Raw genomic sequence first — 21,940 nt, 5'->3', positions numbered from 1 at the left:
GATGAAGTGTAGGTAAACAGTCTCTGTTCCAGGACATTAACACACTGTAGTCCTCCGAAAAAATTATTCAGGGGATAAAGACTATTATTGAACCATTTTTCTACTTGAGAACAAATGACCTTTTACAGTCAAATATATATATACAGGAATATTTCTGGCTTCATCAAAGTGTCTGTTTCTAGGAATAGTATTCATAATATAAAACATTCTCAAGGCTAAACTGAAGTAGCTCTACTCGCTCTGCTTTATGTACTACCAAAAAGGAACTGAGATTTTTAAAATTGTAGTCTAAAAAGTGTGTAGTCACACTTTAATCATAGAATAGTTATTGTCATGGGCTTGAGATCTATAAAGGCAACTGTATGTCTGTACATTTAAAAGATCAGGCTTCAATTTTTTAAATTCTGTATATATATTCCATAAATGCATGCAAGAGGCACGCAAGGCACCAAATACAGCAGTTGTATCTCCAGGAGATCATGTGGACCAGTTTTCAAATCCCTAAATAGGAGATATGTTTCAAATCTTCATTGAGTGTATTATTCATGGTGTATAGTAGAAAACCCACTGTGTTCCCGTCAGGGCTAATGAAAACTACACATTTTTATTTTCTGATAAAAAATAAAATATATGCTGTAATTCTGAAGCTTGGCTCGTTACAACTCTTGAGTTTCCACTCTTCACAGAATGAAAGACAATATCGGACAGATCTGTTGTAAAAATAAGGTTGCTATGTCACTCAATTATTGGCTTGTAAATCAACAGTCTAGGACAAGCAGTGTCTGTTGAATTCTGCCAGCTGGAAAAACAGCAAACGTTTTTCTTGCCAAAGGAGTTTTGCAATCACAAGCAACATGAGATTGACTTTTTACCCTGCCCTTTACGATATAACCAGCTGACATCATTAAATCCTGGCCCTTATGACAGCAATCTTCTCACAGGAAGTGGGGGTTGAACAATGAAAATGTCTAGACAAACTGTAATATTGTTATGCTGTATTATAAAACCCCTTTTGTTTTTAGTTTTTACACTATTGCTGTAATCAAATCAGTAAAACACATTAAGGAATACTTGATTCCTTAGTGTGGTTTAATAAATATAGCTATTATTCACTTTGTTTAAAGTGACATCTCATGAAATATCTTGAATTATTTTATTTCTGCTAATATGCGATATTGATTCTTAGACATGATTGTCTTGGTTTTATTAAAGCTCTGGGTTTCGTAGCTTGACAAGTAACAGTTTTGCAGTTCTTGAAATTACGTTCTGCTAATTAAGACAATTAACAGGCACTTTTAATACTCAACTGCAACATTTCAGTAAAAATTATTCTGAAAATAATTAAGATAGTGTAATCTATTTGATCAAAAATTCATCAGTTCATCTGTAGTCCAGTGTACATTTGAAACCAAGTGTGCACTTGAATTAAATTAACTGGGATTTTCAATTTATTCTTAACCTAGTTTTTGATGAGGAAAGTTATGATGAACCTAAGATCTGTTCCATTAAAAACATTCTCAGTGATATCTAATTAAGTGTATAAAAGCTCTTCCTGCACTGTGTTCCTTCAGCTACTTTTCCTCCTGGAGAACCACCATCAAATCCAACACGCTCAAGAGATTGTAGAATCATAGAATCAAAGAATGGGTTGGGTTGGAAACAACCTCAAAGACCAGCTAGATCAAACAACCCTGCCACAGGCAGGGACACCCTCCACTAGACCAGGTTGTCCAAAGCCACATCCAACCTGGCCTTGGACACTGCCAGGGAGAGGGCAGCCACAGTTTCTCTGGGCAGCCTGTGCCAGGGCCTCACCACCCTCATAGGGAAGATTTTCTTCCTAATATGAGATCTAAAACTAACCTCCTTTGAACTGAAGTCCCTTTCCACTTGTCCTATCACTGCACTTCTTGATAAAGAGTCCCTCTTCAGCTTTCCTGTAGGCCTCTTTTAGGTACTGGAAGGCTGCTGTAAAGTCTCCCCAGAGCCTTCTCTTCTCCAGGCTAAAAAAGCCCAAGTCTCTCAGCCTGTTGTTATAGGAGAGGTGTTCCAACCCTCTGATCATCTTTGTGGCCCTCCTCTGGACTTGCGCCAACAACTCAGTATCTTTCTTTTACTGAGATCTCTAGAGCTGGGCACTGTACAGAGTCTTCAAGAGCTTAGTAGAGAGGGAGAATCACCTCCCTTGATATGCTGATCATTCCTCTTTATGCAGCCCTGGACACAAATGGCTTTCTGGACTGAAAGTACACATTTCTAGGTCATGCTGAGCTCATCTACCAACATCCCCAAGTCACAGAATCCTAGAATGCTTGGGTTGAAAGAGACCTCAAAGATCATCTAACCCCACTGCGATGGGCAGGGACACCCCCACTAGACCAGGTTGCCTGAAGCCCCATATAACCTGGCCTTAAATGCCTCCAGGGATGGGGCTTCCACAACCTCTCTGAGCAACCTGTTCCAGTGCCTCACTACCCTCATAGTAAAGAATTTCTTCCTAATGTCTAACCTAAACCTACCCTCTTTCAGCTTAAAGCCATTGCCCCTTGTCCTATCACTACACTCCCTGGTGAACAGTCCCTCTCCCACTTTCCTCTAGGACCCCTTAAGTATTGGTACACTGCAATTAGGTCACCCTGGAGCATTCTCTTCTTTGGATGGAATAAGCCCAACTCTTGCAGTCTGTCTTCATAGGAGAGGTTCTCCTTGATCATCTTAGTGGCCCTCTTCTGGACTCGCTCCAACAGCAATATGTCTTTCCTGTACTAGGGACCCCAGAGCTGGATGCAGTACTCCTGGTGGGGTCTCACCAGAGAAGAGGGGCAGAATCACCTCCCTCGACCTACTGGCCACACTGTTCTTGATGCAGCCCAGGACACAATTTGCCTTCTGAGCTGTTTGTGCACCCTGCCAGCTCATGTTGAGCTTGTCATTGATCAGCACCCCCAGGTCCTTCTCCTCATGACTGCCTCAACCCATTCTCTGCCCAGTCTGTAGTCATGCTTGGTACTGCGCTGACTCACATTCAGGACCTTGCTCTTGGCCTTGTTCAACGTCGTGCAGTTTGCATGGGCCCATCTCTACAGCCTGTCCGTGTGTCTCTGGCTGGCATCCTTTCCCTCAAGGGTGTCGACCACACCACACAGTTTGGTGTCTCCAGCAATGTTGCTGAGGATGCACTCGATCCCACTGTCCATGTCACCAATAAAGATATTTAACTGTGCCAGTCCCAGTACTGACCCCACTTATCCACCAAGTGGTCCATCTATTGAATCCATGTCTCTCCAGTTTACAGACAAGGATGTCATGCTGGACAGTGTTGAAGGCCTTGCCAAAGTCCAGGAAGATGATATCTGTCATCCACCATCTCTGTCACTCCATCGTAAAAGGCCACCAGGTTTGTTAGGCATGACTTTTTCTTAGTGGTGAGGCCACATTTGCTGTCACTAATCACCTCCTCATTCTCTATGTGCCTGAGAATAGTCTCCAGGATGATCTGCTCCATGATCTTACCAGGCACAGAGGCGAGACTGACAAGTCTGTAGTTCCCTGCTCTCAATCCATTCTACACTCAGTTTATGATTTCCCCAACCCACGTACAGGATTTTGCACTTGGACTTGTTGAACTGGCCCACTTGATTCACATGAATTTGATTCACACTGGCCCACCTCTCAAGCCTGTCAAGGTCAATCTGGATGGCATTCCTTCTGCCCAGCATGTTGAGTACATGATATAGCTCAGTGTTATCAGCCAACTTGCTGAGGATGCACTCAATCCCACTGAGTTAACAAAGATGTTAAACAGCACAGGTCCCAGTACTGACCCCTGAGGAACACCGCTTGTCACTTGTCTCCACATGGACATCAAGCTATTAACCACAACTCTTTGAGTGAGACCATCCACCAAATTGTCTATCCATCATGTCCATGTGTCTCCAATTTAGAGACAGATGTCGTGCAGGACAGTGTCAGAATGGACTACATCTTAAGAAGTTAACCATTAGCGTTACTTAGACTTTCATTATCTTTACTGAAGAACATTCTTCTAAGCAAAGGAATAATATTTTTTTTCTTTTTTCTTAGATTAGATGAAATTATATCAGATTCAAACAAGATATCTAGTATGTCTTGAACACCTGATACCACGAAGGGTAAATCTCTCAAGTGTGGAATTGAGATCATAATGCACATCACTGCCCCTAAACCATATTTTCAAATTTAGCAACCTTTTGAATGTCACTCAGATCTACTTGAAGTGTTAAGACAAAGGTAGAAAAGGGAAACCAAGAATCTGAGTCCTCATTCCAGTCCTTTGTTTAGAGCTGAATTGATAAAAGTGTGCAAGTTAACTTTCCGGAGCTTTCTTTTTCCCATGATTCATATGAAATAGCACCAAGTAAAGGTGAAATAAAAAGCAATATGGTGCAGTTTGCAAAGACTCATGAATTTAGAACAAGGTGTCTGCTATTTATTTTCACATTCCCAGAGCTTCCTGAAGACTGACAACTGTTCACCTGATGTGCAGGTTGTCTCTTAGGGCTGTTAACACTTCCTATAGGTAGCTGTCGGTAACAGCTAGTGCCTTGTGTTCCTTGATAAAGAGAATTTACTCTCTAGTGAGGTATTGTTAATAGACCTGTCCAAATCAGATTTATCTGAAGATTTAGTACTTATTTTTTCAATTCAATTTCAATTTCCAGCACCTATATTCCTGTTTTCACTTATCATCACCAGAAGCAGGGTCTGCAACCTTTAAACTTCAGTCTTAAGTTGAAAATACCTTAAGATCTGAACAGCTGCAATTTCTAGAAATTTGACATTTTTAATTCCAAATATAATGTCTGCTCTGTATTGTTTGAAAGATTCCTGTGCTGGAGTTGAGGGATACCTTCTTTTGGATTGTTGTATGAGGATTATTCAGTCATACACACACACACACACAGAGTAATTTATATGTAAAGAGTGAATAGAGAGGCATGAGGCTTTTGACTGAGGTGAACATTTTCCAAATCATAATGGCATCTGTAAGTCTTCAGTCTTTGTCAATATATTAGGATATCCACTGCTATAGGTGATCATATAAATCAACCTCCCACTGGCACATGCTTGAACAGATTACAAATATTGCTGTAAACCTGCTCAGTTTTTAGTAATTCAGACTGATAGCCTGCAAGGTGTATTTACAAGTCTTGTATTATTTCTAGTCTGTTATTTAGCACATACTAAAATCATTTTCTAAGCTGGGGCCTGAAACTGTTTGTGGCAAAGGGGATGAAAGCAGTCAAAGGTCTGAAGCCTGTCAACACACTTAGTGAGTAGACCAATGCATCAAAAATGGTGATTATCTTGTATCTACTCATTCCAATTCGCAGCAGGGAAAGATTCTTTGTTAGCAGGTCAACTAGTTATGAACCAGAAAGTGTGCAGCACACAGTACTAGAACTTCAATATGAGGGTGGAGGATCACTGGAACAGGTTGCCCAGAGACATAATGGAGGCCCCATCCCTGGAGATGTTCCAGGTCAGGCTTGATGGGGCTCTGTGCGACCTGATGAATTGAAGTTCCTGCTTATTGCAGGTGTGTTGGACTAGATGACCTATAAAAGTCCCTTCCAACCTTACACATTCCATAATTCTGTGATTCTCCTCACTATCAGCAATAAACAATGAAGAAATATTGGTAAGAATGGCTAGATGCTAAAGGTCATGACATTCCCTGCATCTGAACCAAGTAACCTCCTCAACAGGAGAATGACAAGAGTTGCTTAAATATGATGACTTGCCCTACTTAACTACTTTCCCTTTGACCAGTTTAGAAGGAAAAGAACTGATGGGAAAGCAGCGCTGTGGGTCAAAGATTGATGGGCTACATCCAGGCTAGAAAAATAAAACATTCCAAGAAAAGTGTCCCAATGCAGAAACTCAATTTCTGGTACAGTAAAACTGAAGAAAAAGGTCCATGCCATTACTTTGTCTTACATCAAATGGCATTTTTTCTATGGAAATTAGAAGTACATGAAGTTCATCCAAACAGGGTGAAGTAATCTTGTTTGGAAGGACTTCTTAGATTAAATCATATGGACTTGCTGCATGCTCTGACCTCAATGACAAAAAGTGACATTGCTGGGCATGATTAGTTTATTAGTATGGGCAGAGTTAACAGACAATTCCCTGATTACTACTGCCAAAGGTTCACTTCAACAAATCAGAGATGCCATTTGAGGCTGCAGGTTTAGAAATTTATGATGCTTTTTCTGTCTTTAAATAAAACCAGATTAATTCTTCAGTGCCTGAAACATAAACTGAGAGAACAAAAGTTTGGAATAGCAATTGGAAAATTTCTACTAGGTAGCTGTCTAGTAAAGAAAAAAAAATAATTATACATAAATAGTAGAGTATGATGATGATCCTTCAATCATGGTAAAATTATGCTTTTGGAAGCTACAGAAATCATGACTACAAATTAGTTTCTTAGTCACTTTGTGGATTTTTTGTATTTTCACATTTAAATGTTGTAGGCTTTTCTAGTATAATCAGATTACCATAGGATTCTTTTCCTGAAGACCAAAGCTTTCATCAGTAACAGAACTGTCTTGCAGTCCTTTGCCCAAGAACATGCCTTTAGGTGAGAAAAAAACTTTACTTGTCAATCTGCCCCTGAGTGGTTGGGGTTTTTTTCTGTCATCCAGAATTGAACATTAAGACCTTCTCATTATATTTCAGTTTAATTTGGTTTTGTGTATAGTTTTCAAAAGCAGGAAAAAATATTTTGAAGAATATTCCTCTCCCTAAAAAAATTCATAATTCGTTGATGGTTGAGTGGTGACAGCTGTTTTCACTGATTACCATATTTCTTTACTTTTATAAGATCAGCTCTTCATAAATACAGAATTGTAAGAGCTTGTTTTCTTGAAAGTGTTTATTAATTCAGTAATCACTTTATGATCAAAAAGAAGTCTGTAAGTACTGAAATAAATAAAAAAAGAATATGAAATAGGTTACATCTCGATAACTGCTGTTCTTAGAAAGATACCGGAGGGATGGTTTTAATCTGAGTCTCCAGATGGGTGCAAAATTTGGTCATTTAGGGATGTTATTTTGTCATAAGGTCCTCTTCCTCCCTGGTCACCCTAGCTATCTTCTATGAGACCATTGTTGCTGTGATCTTTAGTGTTGTTTTTACCAGGTTTTTGTAGCAGAAGAGACAAGTGAGGGGTTTGTGCTCCATGTAAGAATGAAGGGATCCTGATAAAGAAATCAGTGAAAGCATCTCTGTCAACCCTCAAGTGTAGGTAAATTATGCACAGAGGCTGTCATGTGCCTTAGACCCTCAGCCACATATCAGAGAGACTTGCCTAGGTACCTTACCTCCAGATTGGTGAGGTTGGTAACCCCCAGACTGATGAGGTTAATAACTGTTTAGAAGAAAGAAATGAGCTAAACTAAGGGTAGAAGTGTAACATCAGGGTTTGTTTGGGGGTTTTTTGAGCAGTTATCTTGAGGAAGCCAAGGCTGTACTTCCTTGTACACAGTATGGTGAAGAGACATCCCCACTCCAGCTACACTCTCTCCTCCCATACAAGGGATGTGATGGAAGGGGGGGTTTAAGGGAGAACTTAGATGTATTCTGTCAAGTAAGATCACATGTATAGTCTATCAGAAATGTTCCAGAAATCTAAATGGTTAATTTAAGAAGAAGGAAGCCTATACGAATTTGGGCTAAAGCCATGATGTTCTTGGCATTTCCACTGGATTTGGATGCATTTTCCCTCAATTAACTACTCTCTTAGCCTTTCTAAAACAAGAAGAATCTTATACTCTTCCAGGGATGAGCAGCAATTTATGTGAGGTAGCTGTTGTCTACTGAGTATGAGCCAGTTATTTATTTCTTGATAATATTAAAGAATGTATTAATGATGGAATAATTCCGTTCTTTTTTTCTGGTTTAGAAATTGCACTGCACTTCGTTAAGAAGAAATATAATTTCTGAGTTTAACAGGCAAATAATTGAGGACTTTTTTACTTTACCAACCTAATACATTTAGGTCACAAAAGGATTTCCAAATACTTGAAAGATTTTTTTATAATTAATTATATTTGACACTATACCACAAGTTGTTCTATTGTGTTGTTATGGCAACTTCAACTAGGTTGCCTATAAAATTGTATTCTCTGATAAAGCAGTGGGACGATTTTATCACATTGGACATACTCTGCCATTTCTATTTACATGCTTACTGTAATAATTTTTTGCTCTTGATTTGAATAGGATTTGATTTGCAGTGCCACAAATTTGTATCGAAGGAAATACATACAAGAAAATATTTCTTCTCTCACTGTTTATGTTACTGCTTTCTGTAATCTTTATGCAGACACATTTTCCTATAAAATAAAATTTTCCTATGATAGAATTTTGCATAGAATATGTTTTCACCTGATTTGCTTCAGTGAATGTTTTGAATGAGGAAAATTAAATATAACAGAACTCTGTCCTGCATTTATTCATTATGCTCTGTAAGGGATACATTCAAGTAATCCTTTTTTGCTTTTAGTGAGAAGCCAGAACTAAAGAAAACAGAGAGCGCTGGCATATAGAAGCCAAATAAGCATAGATTTCAATGCTTCACAAATGGTTTGATCAAAATGTAACTACTTTGAAAACACAAACATCTTTGTCCTTTTGATAACTGTCTATACAAGTCACAAAGTATTTATTAATTTTTAGTGTGGATGTACTCAACATCATACTGCACAATTTAAACTGTACAGTAAAGGTACTTAGCTGAGGATGTGTAGTGTTCCTAGCAAAATATTTTGAGCTGTTTATTTTTCCACTGACATGAATCTTAAAATACATTTCTATTAAGATTTTTCTATTAAGAAAACATTGTGTTCTAAATATTTTCATGACTGTTTCAAGTTTCTGTTCTAACACAAGCAAATATTTGAAATCTCACTCTTCACTGTTAGGTGGAATGAAAACGAACTAGAAAATACTGGCAAGTACTGTAAATTATATCTGTTTCCCAGCCAGAGCATCTGGTCTTTTGGCAGATATCCTTGGCAAATCTGTGATATTGGAGGCTTTGAGTTTCTTTTCCAGTGAATTTTGTTTGGCTTGTTTTGCTAAGTGGGAAATGGACACTGATGTTCCTACTGTGTGTGACATTTGGGAATCTAATTTTGCCTGAGACCTTCAAGGGGAGGCTCTGTAAGTATGACTAGTTAAAACCTTACTTCATACTGTTTCTTGGGAAATTGGTTTTGACCAAAGCATTGCATGTGGAAGGTATCTGTCTTCTAAATTATGCTCAAATTCTACTTAAACAAAACTGGTTAAGCCACGCATAGGATTTCCATTTTGGAAAGATCTTTTTTAAAATAAAAAGCTAAAAAATATCTGTAACAAAGTACAACACTGTTTACCGATTTATAGCATTTCTATTTATAACAGCAGTTTGTTAGCTGAAGACTGTTGGTTTGGTGCTTTCCAATCTGGATGGGAGCAAATAATGCATTTGACCTGTAAATGGTTCAGGTTGTTCTAATCATAATCTCTTCATCTACTCATAAAACATGACTGAACTGATACTGTCACTTGTATTAGTCATGTCTTACCTCTCAAAATGGCCTCAAGAGGACTAATCATGAAGTAAGGTCATGTTCAAAAGGCAGAACTGTTGACTACAGTCCCTCTGAAAATTATTTGTTCATAAATTTCTCGGTGAAATGCTTTCACAAATTAATTTTATACTCATTTTTAGAAGTGTTCTTCAGTGTTTGATGTTCAGGATATATTATTTAGTCTTTGTACTGTTCCCTCTGTTCATTAGGTGTGTGACTTGGTGAAATTATGAGCAGTTCCTGCAGGATAGTGTTGCTTCAGTCAGAGGAATGTAAAAGCTTTGGGGAGTACAGCATAAAAGATGCTAAACTAGGGAATTTTTATGATAAAGATGAGCAGCATAAATTTTCAGAAACTGATGAGTTGAATGCCCAGAGTCAGTTCTAATTCTTAATATTAGGCTCAGTTTATTCTGGAAATTGTTTCAAGGGAAGGATCAAGAAACACAGGAACACAAACCTCAACAGACCACTTGAAAATCCTGACTATTTTTTTTCATGTGTTTAGTGTATCTTGTACAACAAACCTAATATAGCTACTTTACCCTCAGCTAAGAGTAACAGAAGGATTGGTTGTTATTAAACCTTTTTGTTGCTTTTAGTTTGGTATTTTACACCACTGTAATATGTCACCTTCACTGCAAGTATTTTGTGTTGCTTTCTGATTGTTTTGAATATTTTTATACTTTTGAATACAACTGCCCATACTTGCACACAAAAAAAGATACTATGCCACCTTTTTCTAAGAAGAAACATTTCTCTGAAGGCTCACAGGATGGTAAACAAGGTTGCTAAGGAATTGAAAGTCTTATGCACTCAGCAACTTCACAGATTACTTTTTCATGATCAATTCAGCTCTAGTAACAGTGTGTCAGCAGTTATGCCGCTCCACAAGTGTCAAAATGGAAATTTCTGAAGAATAGAGAAGTTATCACTGTGACAATCTGTGGGTACCAAGATTATTTTGCCTCCATAAACAGCTCACAAGATGACCTGACACATGGAAGACTAAAATTTTCTTGCACTGTTTTGTGAGCTTATGGTAGAATTAGATATAAAAATGACTGTACTGTCTCTGACTGCAGGTCCATCTTGCACAAAATGCTGTCTTTGGTACTGGCTTGCATGTAAGAGGTGCTGAAGGGAGGAATATGTGCACAGGACATATATGCTATTATTTTCTCTGGTATGCTTTCCTCACTTCTGGAAGTCTATTGACAGGAAGCCAGAATTTACAATATTAATAACCCATTTTCCTTCACAAAATACTTAATTCCATTTTAATCCCTTTTATCATATGTTTCACTTAACATATATTACTAATTTCCCGTCCATTCATGACTTTATCCATTATTGTCATATCCCACAGTTGCTTTTCCAGACTGGCTAGAATCCTCTTCTTGTTGTGATATTTTGCTCATTGTTGCAGTCTATTTTTTCACTTACTGTACTCTGACAGTAGTAACATTTTTTAAGAAGAATGAAAGGATGAAAAAAGAGCCCAACAAGAACTTTATTGTCTATATCACTTCACACAGTTTCTTTTATTCTTTCTCAACATTGTTGCCTTAAGATTTTTTGGTAAAGGATTTTGGTACTTGAATTCTGTTTTGTTGGGTGGATCATGCTTTTCCACAGGACTGCAAATTCTTCAAAATATTAGAATAAATTTATGACTTTGTCCTGGTTTAACTTATTAATTATATTCTTTTCATAGTTTGAAAACTTCTGACTAGTCTGTAAATCAGACTTTCTCAACAGCAGTTTCTTATAAAAAATTACATATTTGCCACCTTCTGTTACTCACATACCGATATTTATATAAGATATTATATAGCACAGGTCATAGGCTGATAATTTTATGTTACATTTCTGTAGAACTTTTAGGCGAACACGATTCATTCATGACACTTGTGTATTCTGAAACCTTTTCTAATGACACTTGTGTTTGAGATAGTACCTCTGACTCATACTGAATAAGAGATTGCTTTGGTCTGGCAACATCCTTTTGCTCCTCAGTAGGGAACACTGATCCAAATAATTTTTGGTTTTCTACTGTGACCTTATCACCACTGAATGGTCTCTTTATATCCCAATAAAATATTTACTCCTCTCACAGGCCATGTATTTTTCAAATATTGTATTAGTACTTATTATGAGGTTAGAAAATTGATCACTGAAATGTCTTTCTTCCTAATTTTGCATATAACCTGAAAAAATCATAATCCTTTTCTGTTTCCCTTGGCTGGACACAGGTTGTCTCTTTTTTTGTTTTAATAACTGCCTTTAGCCCATTGTATAGAAATTTTCATGCACCATACATGTTTGCTTTGAACATTGCCTAGATATTGTTTTTGCTACAAGCAAGCATTTTACTCTTTTGCTAATTTTTATTAATTATTTTTTAAATTTATGTAAAAATATTTTTTAAAAAAATGTAATAGTCCTTATAGGAATTACTTTACATATTTTATCTTTTCTACAGTAAAACAAGGCTTCTAGTTAAGCTTAACTTATCTTTAATATAATTTTTTAAAGTAATATCAAAAGAACATGCTTTTATTACTGCCATTGTGAACAAACTGTACTATTTCTTATGGGGGATTAACCACTATAACTTGCATTCGTTCATTCATCTCAGATTAGTAAGGATACACATAGATTTTCAAGTACTGTTCAAGCGGGATTTTCAAGGACTCTGAACTTGGCAAAACCTAATGGTTATTCTCAGCCTCTTTCAAAAACCTGCTTTCACTGAGGTGTAAGACCAGCTGAGTTTAAGCACTGTATTGTTCTGCAAGGAAATCAATGTTTTATATGAAATGAATAACAACTCTGTCTCAGGGAATAACTAGTTGCTGGAGGAAAGTCTGCATTCTCTGTTTCGGCACAGATGGGGATCAGCTCTTCTGAACTGCTACCTCTCTCCTTTACCACAGCCTGACTGTTCTAGTGAGTGCTACTGTAGGAGACAGAAAATGCTCCTTGCAAGAAAAGCTGGAATTGGGGTTAGGTGGTTGCACTGAGTGCAAGGTGAATCGAGCATTATAGGCTGTGGATGATCTTGTGCCAGAAATGAGAAGGGTAACAGATCCAAAGATTTTAGCATCAGGAGGAGAGGACTCAAACTATCTCCTTCTCAAACCTCTCTGAAGCTTGCAGCATCATTCCACAGCTAGAACCTTTCAGAAGCATCTCTAATTCTTTGGGCGACCACTGACCTCCCTTTCCCACAGAGCTGCAATTCTCTCTACTGCAGTTTCAGTTCCGTAGCTCCAGTCAGTCTGGATGCAGCAACATTTGCCTTTACTTGTGCAGACATACAGCAATGTGTGGCTGTGATGGGGTCATGCGGTTTAGGAACACATTCCTTCTTGTATTATCTAGGCAAGCTGTTCCATGAATCATGAATTATAACCCCTCATGAGCACTTTCTGTGCATGCACATTCATCTCAATTGGACCTAACACATGTTTTCTTTCTTTTGTTGCTCACAGTCTTGAGGCAGCTGGGTACTATCAGGATCACTTGTGAAAAATTACCATGTTTTGTCTCTTCTTCTAGCATGGAATCTTTGTTTCTTTGTAAAGGAAGCATAAGATTTCAATCAGAAGTTAATTCACTAAGGATGGGCTACGAACCAAGAAATTGAACTCACTATTCATTGATTAAAAAAATACAGACAGCTAAGATGGCTATTTGAATAAATATTCACATTAAACACTCTTATTTAACATTCCTCAGTAGCAGATAAGACCTTTTTTAGCTTTGATGCTGGCTGCTCAGGTTGGAAGCTGTATGTGCCAGCAAATCTGGCTGACTTAAGAGGTGACTTTTTGTATAATATTGACAGACTGCTTTGTCTTTTACCTTTTTCTCTTATGCTCTGTTTTTATAGGAGGGTCATTATTTACCATTGCAATAATTTTTCTTTCAGTTGGCTTCAGTTAAACATCCTTTGGCATGAATTCTCATGGTATTGGAGTCAGTCTTCATGTGCAGCAAGGGAAATGGAGTACTTGAGACCTACAATGAATGAGAATTTCTCATACAGTATATATGAGAGACTTAACATGGTCATATCCTGAGATTGAGAAAAAATACAGTTCAGAAAGCAAGCCTTGTTTTCAGAATATTTGCAACATGGAAATACCTAAAGTAGCAGGCTACGAGATCAAAAAGATTTAATCTAGGATAGACCTGTACAGACAATATTTTTCTTATGTTTAATAGCAGCCAGTTCAGATGTCAACACTATTGAGGTGCAGTAGGGCTTAGAGAAGACTGTGGAGCAGTAGAATGACTGGTGGATAGTTTATTCAGTCTGGCCCATGCTACAGGACCATGTCATGACTGACCCCAATATATTAATAAATTGATCCAGAAACTTACTGGTATTGCCCTGCTGGATCAGCTAATTTGCTGCTGGTTTACATATTATCTGTTCACTAAAGAGCTGCTTTTACTTGCCTTGAACTTTGCCAGAGATTAATCCCTGTTTAGAATCAGTTTATACCCTTTGCAACTCCTTTTCAAGAGCTTGGGTAATGCATTAGAGCTTGTGTGGCCCATTTCTGTCTCTCTGTTAGGAGGCAATCTTAGATTCGTCTACTTATCAGCACTAAAAAAAAAAATAAAATTATAGTATCTTCACAGAGAATCTAACACTTTAACTTACTAACTATTCACCTAGGAGCATAGAAATTGTTGATCTTATCAAAGGACATGCTGGAACTTACAAAGCGGGTAGCCTAGGGAATGTTTTTCAGTTTGCTGTTAGAGAAGCTGGATGATAATAGTGTCTTTACTTCCTCTAAAGGAAGCAAAAAGCTTTGCACTTTAGAAAATCACCTGCTGTATTTATCACCACATGATGTATGCCACAGGGATTACCTTCTCTGCTCAGTAAACTGGAGTTAGGTCATTCTAATTTATACATTTAAGAAAAAGCAGTATTGAAAATAATCAAGGTCTGCAATACAAAGGACATCCTTTGTCTATGACACCCCAAAAAAGCCACTGTACTGATCTTGCTGTGGAGTATGTGAAGATATAAATCATAGAAACCAATTTGCCAGATAAGACTGAATTGTATAAAATGAATTGAAATAGGCTGGAGATATGCACTAGAGAATTGTCGTGCTATTGGGAAATCAGTTTAAGGCTTGCAGAGCTGAGATATCAGCTGTTAATTTGTCAGTGCTGGACCCTGCCAGAGGTAAGATCACAGAAGAACTGCACACTCCAGCCACTTTCTGCTGTACCTGAGTTGTGAGGAATGGCAACGTTCAGGGTAAAACCTCCCTGGCCTAATCTTGACAATATCAGAAAATCAAAGTCAGATTAAATTGGTTTAATTTCCTAGCTTGTGAAAGATATTTAACATCTGAAAAATTGAGATAGTTAAGCCACACCTGCCTTTAATGTACCTGTTTTACCATTGTGGGTGGGTGAAGACTAAATATTCTCTTTTCAAAGCATTTGATACAGCTCATGGGTTCTAAACATCTCTTTTTGTCTGATCCACCTGCTTGGTAGAGTCATTGAATATTCTTGTCATTATGTTTGCTTTATCTCTGTTCCAAGAAGTACAATGAATTAAAAGAAAAAACACACACACACACACGCACAAAGGAATAGGAGGAAACACCCCTGGAAAACCTTTTTATTCAAATTTACGTCTCCTTAATATATAGGTGCTGATAACAGATCCAGTTATCTCAACCTAGAAGCAGCATTCCAGAAAACTGCTCTAAGAAATATAAAATGTTTTACTTGATCATAAATCATAAGTTCCAAATTGGGTGCTGGAAGGTAGGAAAGCTCTGCAGACGGATCTGGACAGGCTGGATCAATGGCCCAAGGCCAATGGCATGAGGTTCAGCAAAACCAAGTGTCAGGTCTTGCATTTGGGTCATAATAACCCCAAGCACTGCTGCAGGCTTTGGGAAGAGTGGCTGGAAAACTGTCTGGCAGAGAAGGACCTGGGGGTGTTGGTTGACAACCAGCCAAATATGAGCCAGCAGTGTGCCCAGGTAGCCAAGAAGTCGTATGGCATCCTGGCTTGTGTCAGGGATAATGTGGCCAGTGGGACTGGGGAGTGATTGTCCCCCTGTACTCAGCTCTGGTGAGGCATGACCTCAAGTGCTGTGTTCAGTTTTGAACCTCTCACTACAAGAAGGATATTGAGGTGCTGGAGCTGGTCCAAAGAAGGGCAACAAAGCTAGTGGAGAGTCTGGAGCATGGGTCTTATGAGGAGTAGCTGAGGGAACTGGGGTTGTTTAGCCTGGAGAAGAGGAGGCTGAGGGGAGATCTTATCACTCTACAACTGCTTGAGCTTGTAGTGAGGTGGGGGTCGGTCTTTTCTCCCAAGTTACCAGTGAAAAGACAAGAGAAAATGGCACCATGCTGTGTCTTGGAGGTTTAGACTGAATATTAGGAAACAGTAGTGATGCACTGAAACAGGCTTTACGGAGAGGTGGTAGAGTCACCATCCCCGAAGGTGTTCAAAAAATGTGCAGACATGGCATTTCAGGACATGATTTAGGAAACATGGTAGTGTTGGGCTGATGATTGGACTTAATGATCTTAGAGGACTTTTTCAACCTTAACAATTCTAAATCATTCTGTGAAGTTTCAACCCAGATCCCATATTAAAAATAGGGTTTTTTTTTCACTCTGCTTATCACCAGGGAATATCAAGCTTCAGCAGTGTTGAGTGCCTTCAAAAGAATTTTGGAGGTCAAGGTAGTACTGATACATCTTTTTTATTGCTTTTCTATCTGTAGATGTTACTGACTATAGATCTCCACATTCTAAGTAACTTGTCTCCCAAACCAAAGCTTAAAGTGCAGCAGTATTTCAAATAGGCCAATAGCTTTGGGCACTACAGTCACAGGACCATGCTTTTAGTATTTTTAAGATCATTACATTTTGGATTTCTATGGCATTCATAAATAGGTATTTACGATCATTTCACGACCCCACAGTTGCTGTTTAATGGGACAAGAAGAATTATATAAAAGACTCAGTGCTTCATTAAGTCTCTATACCCTCAAAACTGATCCCTTCCATTTAATTTCAGATACTTGGTGACTTTTCGATAAACCAGCAGCCGTGTTTCAGCTTAATGAGAGAGTATTCTCTGCACCAGCTACTGATAATGAGATGTCTAAAACCATTATATTCACTCACAGACAAGTGCATCAAACAGGATCCTACTAAAAGTAGTAACCATCGCCTTTTTCAATTAGAGTTTTCTTCTTAGTTTGGCTATGATGATCACTGCATTGCAAAATACAGATAACCAAACTGTGTTGGAATTTATCTGGGTACACAAAGCAATTAAGTAGTAGAACTCAACCTCTGTAAAGAAATGTTTACAGCTCCAAAATGAGACTAAATTAGTCTGGATTTGTGCTAGTAGCCGGTTTGCTTCTGCTGCTGAGGTTTATTCTATGATTTGCTTCTTACTAGTTAAGGCATGCTTTTGTTTAGTTGGTGATAGCAGAAAAGACATGAATGTGTGTCTGTAGTAAAATAAATTTCATGATTAAACAGGAAGGCTAAGTGGATAATTTATGTAGGTAGAAGCCTGACAGCACACTTTCTTCTCATCTGTATCTCAGGAACAAAAGAATGTAGCTCTAAGAAAATAAATTCACTGGACTCTGTGGTGCAATAAGGCTTAATCAGCACTTACCCTCTACAATTTTGTCTGAAAAAAGCAGGGTTGTTAAAATTGCTTTCATTGTAGTTAGGCCTCACCACCTAAGATGAACTGAAATTAGACTCAAATTGTCCAGAAAGCATTAACTTTGCTCTGAAATGTACTGAAAAAAATGAAATTAAAATTCAATCCTAAGCAAGCCATCCTCTTGTGGTTGCTTTTTTTCCTCTATTATACAAGTCAATCTAGAGGCCAAAGTTGGTTTTCAGATATTTTGAAACCTTGCCACTTGTTTTGGGGTTTTTTTTGTGTGTGTGATAACTCATCAACGTGTGGAACTGAAGTGGATTTATTGGTAAGAAAAAGCCCTGAACTTTCCACCTTTTAAGAAAATGCATGAGTGACTCAATCCACATGCATTAAATCTTGCAAAGGTTTTAAAAATCAGGATGTCATCATTTCACTGTATTTTATGAGATTAATGCAATTAAGAAACTTACTATATTATAACAAAGTACATTTTTACATCTTCCAACTCTCACATGAGTCTTCTAATAGGAATTATCTGATGATCGGAGTGGGTGTTTTTTTAAAGTAATATTCTGCTTGAATCAAATGAAGTTATGTACCTATAAGGAAAGCATGGGGTGTCAAGAAAAGTGTAGAAGTGTCCAGATAAGATTTCAGAACACTTGTTATTAATTTTCTTACAAATACTAGATATCTAAGCCTAATATTATTAGCTGGAATTCAATTTAAAAAAATAAATTTATACCATCATAAACTTTTTGGACCTGAGAAAATTTCTATGGTTTTTGCCTTGCTTGTATTTTACCCAATATATTGATGCTTTTTGATAGATAAATTAACTTTAGGTAATTTTATCTTTTATATTCCTGCCACAAATACTGTGCCCATTTTATAAACCAATTATTTCAAGTTCAAATCAAACAATACAAGGAAACTTTAGATTCAAATGAAAGCTCACAGTATGCCACATGAGAATCACAAATCACAAATATCTTAATTTCCTTAATATGGACAAAAAGGCAGTGAAGACTAGAACTTGTAGTAAAGTGAATGTTATTGGACTCCTCAGACCTAGACTGCATAATGTGGAGTGACAGCACCATCTAACTGCTTGACTATACCAGTTAGATTGTAATATTGCTCATTGACTTTTAAGGAGATGTCAAACCACTATGATCACACAGTTAAACTTCTGTACTGCTCATGAACCTCAGTGGAACAATTCTACAAAAGTCTATAGGGTTGTTGCTTTGGGGTTGTTTTGTTTTGTTTTCATTTCGTTTGAGGGTTTTTTAGAGCCTCTATAATTTTTTTCAAAAAGATACATGGTTTAGTGTACAGACTGATGGAAGTGATGGTTGTAATTTGTCCTTATCCATTATAAACAGACATACAAACTCTCATATATACTTCATTATATTTACCAAATCTTCACCCTTTGATTTGTTAGTGCTCATCTACTGCTACAAGAATCCATTGTCCTCCAAAACCTTCTTTTGTGTGAATGCCTATGGACTCTAGCCTCTCTTAACTTTTTCTTTGATATGTTGAACAGATTGGTTTTAAAATTTCTCCCCTCAAGCAATCTTCTGAACATTTTGATAATATTGAGAGTTCCTTTCTGAGTCAATGGATATTAATCACCACATTTCCTTAAGTGCTGACATCAGAAAGAACATGGACAACATTTCTTTGTACTGTTTTCTCTGGGATCAGTGTCAGCCTTACATGTTTCTTCACAAAAGAAATGTGGAAAATGTATGTTCCTATGTTTTCACAGCTGAAAGATAAGCTTGACTTCTTTCCATAGCCAACACATTCTAAGGTCCAGCAATTACTGATTAGATGACATGGACAAGAAAGGCTGGTGAAATAGCTTGCAACTGACTTGAATTTTCTCTGTTATAAACCAGTTTATCAGAAGTGACACTGACATCAATAAGCACAAACTTAATAGATCACTAAGAATACACAAATCTATGCCCTTCTTTGGAAAAAAAAAAAAAAAAAGGAGGTTTTTTTCTAGTCAATCATTATGCACAGCTGAGACATTTGCAGAAACCAGTGATGCATTTTAAGTCTAGAAGGGCCTTGTCTGGTAACTTTTCATATTGAACAAATTAAGTAAAAATCAGCAGTTGAAAACAGTGAGTTGAAACTGGCGATTTGGATTTCCAATAGAGCAATGAATCTATTTAATGATAGAGAGTGACATAGACACATTCACTCCCTTGATGTGTTTAATTTTCCTCATTATTTATGAACTTGTGTCTTTGCTTCCATGGTAGTTGATATACAAACCCAGGGCACGTGTATTTCCATGTAAACTGTCCTCGGAACCCTTCCTTGTATCTTTCTTGCCAGGGCTCATTGGGTCTGGCTGAGGTGGAGTTAATTTTCCCTGGAGCAGCCCTCATAGTGCTGTTCTGTGCATTGGTGGGGAGCAAGGTGTTGATAATACACCGGCGTTTTGGCTACTGCTGAGCAGTGCTGGCACAGCATCAGGGCTGTCTCTCCTATGTTTCTCCTCCACTCAAAAGTAGGCTGGGGATGAACAAAATCTTGGGAGGGGACACAGCCAGGACAGCTGACCCCAAGTGACCAAAGGGATATCCCATACCATATGACATCTGCTCAACAATAAAAGCTGAGAGAAAGGAAGGGGAAGTGGGGGCTTTCCTTCTTTACGATATTTGTCTTCTGGAGCAACATCTGTGCATACTGAAGCCCTGCTTCCCAGGAAGTGTCCAGATGTCACCTGCTGATGGGAAGCAGAGAATAAATCTTTTGGTTTTCCTTTGCTTTAGCACATGACCTTTGCTTTGGCTTGTATTAAACTGCCTTTATCTTGACACATTAGCTTTTTTCCACCTTATTTTACTCCCATCCCTGTCCTGCTGAGGAGAGGAGTGATAGAGAGGCTTGGTGGGCATCTGGTGTCCAGACAAGATCAATCCACTGCACAGGACTACTAGGATGTGTTGTCATTCTCATATCATTTACACAGGTGGATGCTGATGTGAAAAACTATATGCACCTTATTAGATGTAAGTAAATTTGTGCTGAGGAACAAGGTTATGTTAAACCCTGGGCAGAGAATTTCCACTGTGTGATATGGAATGCCATATTTCATAGTGGATTAGGAAACATATCCTTCATTGTAAATACAAAAGTGAAGCTTATAGCAGAATCAAATTAGATTAAAACCCAAGATGAATGGAACATTGCCACATTTTTGAAGGTTCTTTCCTAATTTATGAAATTTATGGTCTCCCTTGAAAGGGCCACCTAAACATGAAGACTCATACAAAACTTCCACTGTATTAAACAAGTGAAAAAGCAATCTCAGCAATACAGAGGACTAGAAATACCCTTAAATATATACTCAGAAGGGGAGCAATTTCATTTGTATCCTGACAGATTTGGTCCTTGGGTCAATCTTGATGCACAAAACCTATGAATCCATGCTTTGGATTGTTCATATTAACCTTACATTGTCTTCCTTTAATTAGTATTTCAATTAGTTTATTTTTCATGTATTTCTTTGCACAGATTTTTGGGGCATAGAGAATTTAGAATATTTGGTCATTTTTGAACCCTTTAAAAAATTTCCTGTACCTTCTATGGATTCCTGAACTGCTATCATTTGTTAGGACAAGAAGTAAATAACAAATTGACCAGATTCTGTTAAGAAGCAGTAGAATGGCCACGTAATTTAACACTTGATTTCTCAAGCCTTTAAGAACAGATTTCACTGTCTTGATATGTAACAGCCAGGGTTAGGAACAGGAATTTTCAGTTGCTGCTTAACATGTCCTATAACAGAAATACGAGCTCTTTCATACAGTTCTTTGCAGTATCTTTTCAAATATGGAACCAACAAATGACTTTTAGGGAAGACATTTTTTTAGCAGAATTGTAATAAAGCAACCGTACTTATGATGTAAGAAATATGTAATTTATATAATAAAATATGCTTATGAATAACATGTGATCCCATCTACGAACAATGTAAAAACAAAAATTCAGATCAAAAAAAGGTCAGCTTACTTTCACTATGCTGTTTCATTTTGCTGTTCCATTTTTGCTATGCCATTTTGGTTTTCAGCCTTATCTTTCAATTAAAGAAATTCAAGCCTCACTATTTAGAAAAGTACTTATCTGTTGCTGGAGTCAGTCAGGCAAGCAGTATGAGGTACTGTTTTTTCTTCTTGCTTCTGTACTTCAATTAATTTGCCCAGAGAGGTTGGGAGTCTCCTCCTCTAGAGATGCTGAAAACCTGCCTGGGTTAACCTGTTTTTAAATGTGTGAAACCACAGGTAAATTTATGTCATGTCAAACTGTGTTTTGTCTTTGCCTTTCAAGAGCTTGCAAAAGTTACGTCATTTTTTCCGTAAGATCAAAGATTTTATAAAGTGAGAAGTTCACAAACCATTATTTGCTCCTCCACTCCCAATGCAGAGTGAGATAACTGAGAAAGACAGGGAGGAAAAGGCTGTGAAATAACTCTATAATTGGCAGTATCCTTGCACAGTCCTGTAGAGTGGGAGATGAAAAAAGAAAGAACTTTCTGCACCAGCTTTATGGCTGATTTACGATATATCTCTTCATGCACAG

Source organism: Gallinula chloropus (genome assembly GCF_964237585.1).
Source record: "Gallinula chloropus genome assembly, chromosome: 3".
Taxonomy (NCBI): Eukaryota; Metazoa; Chordata; class Aves; order Gruiformes; family Rallidae; genus Gallinula; species Gallinula chloropus.
Note: the sequence above shows the minus strand (reverse complement) of the source record.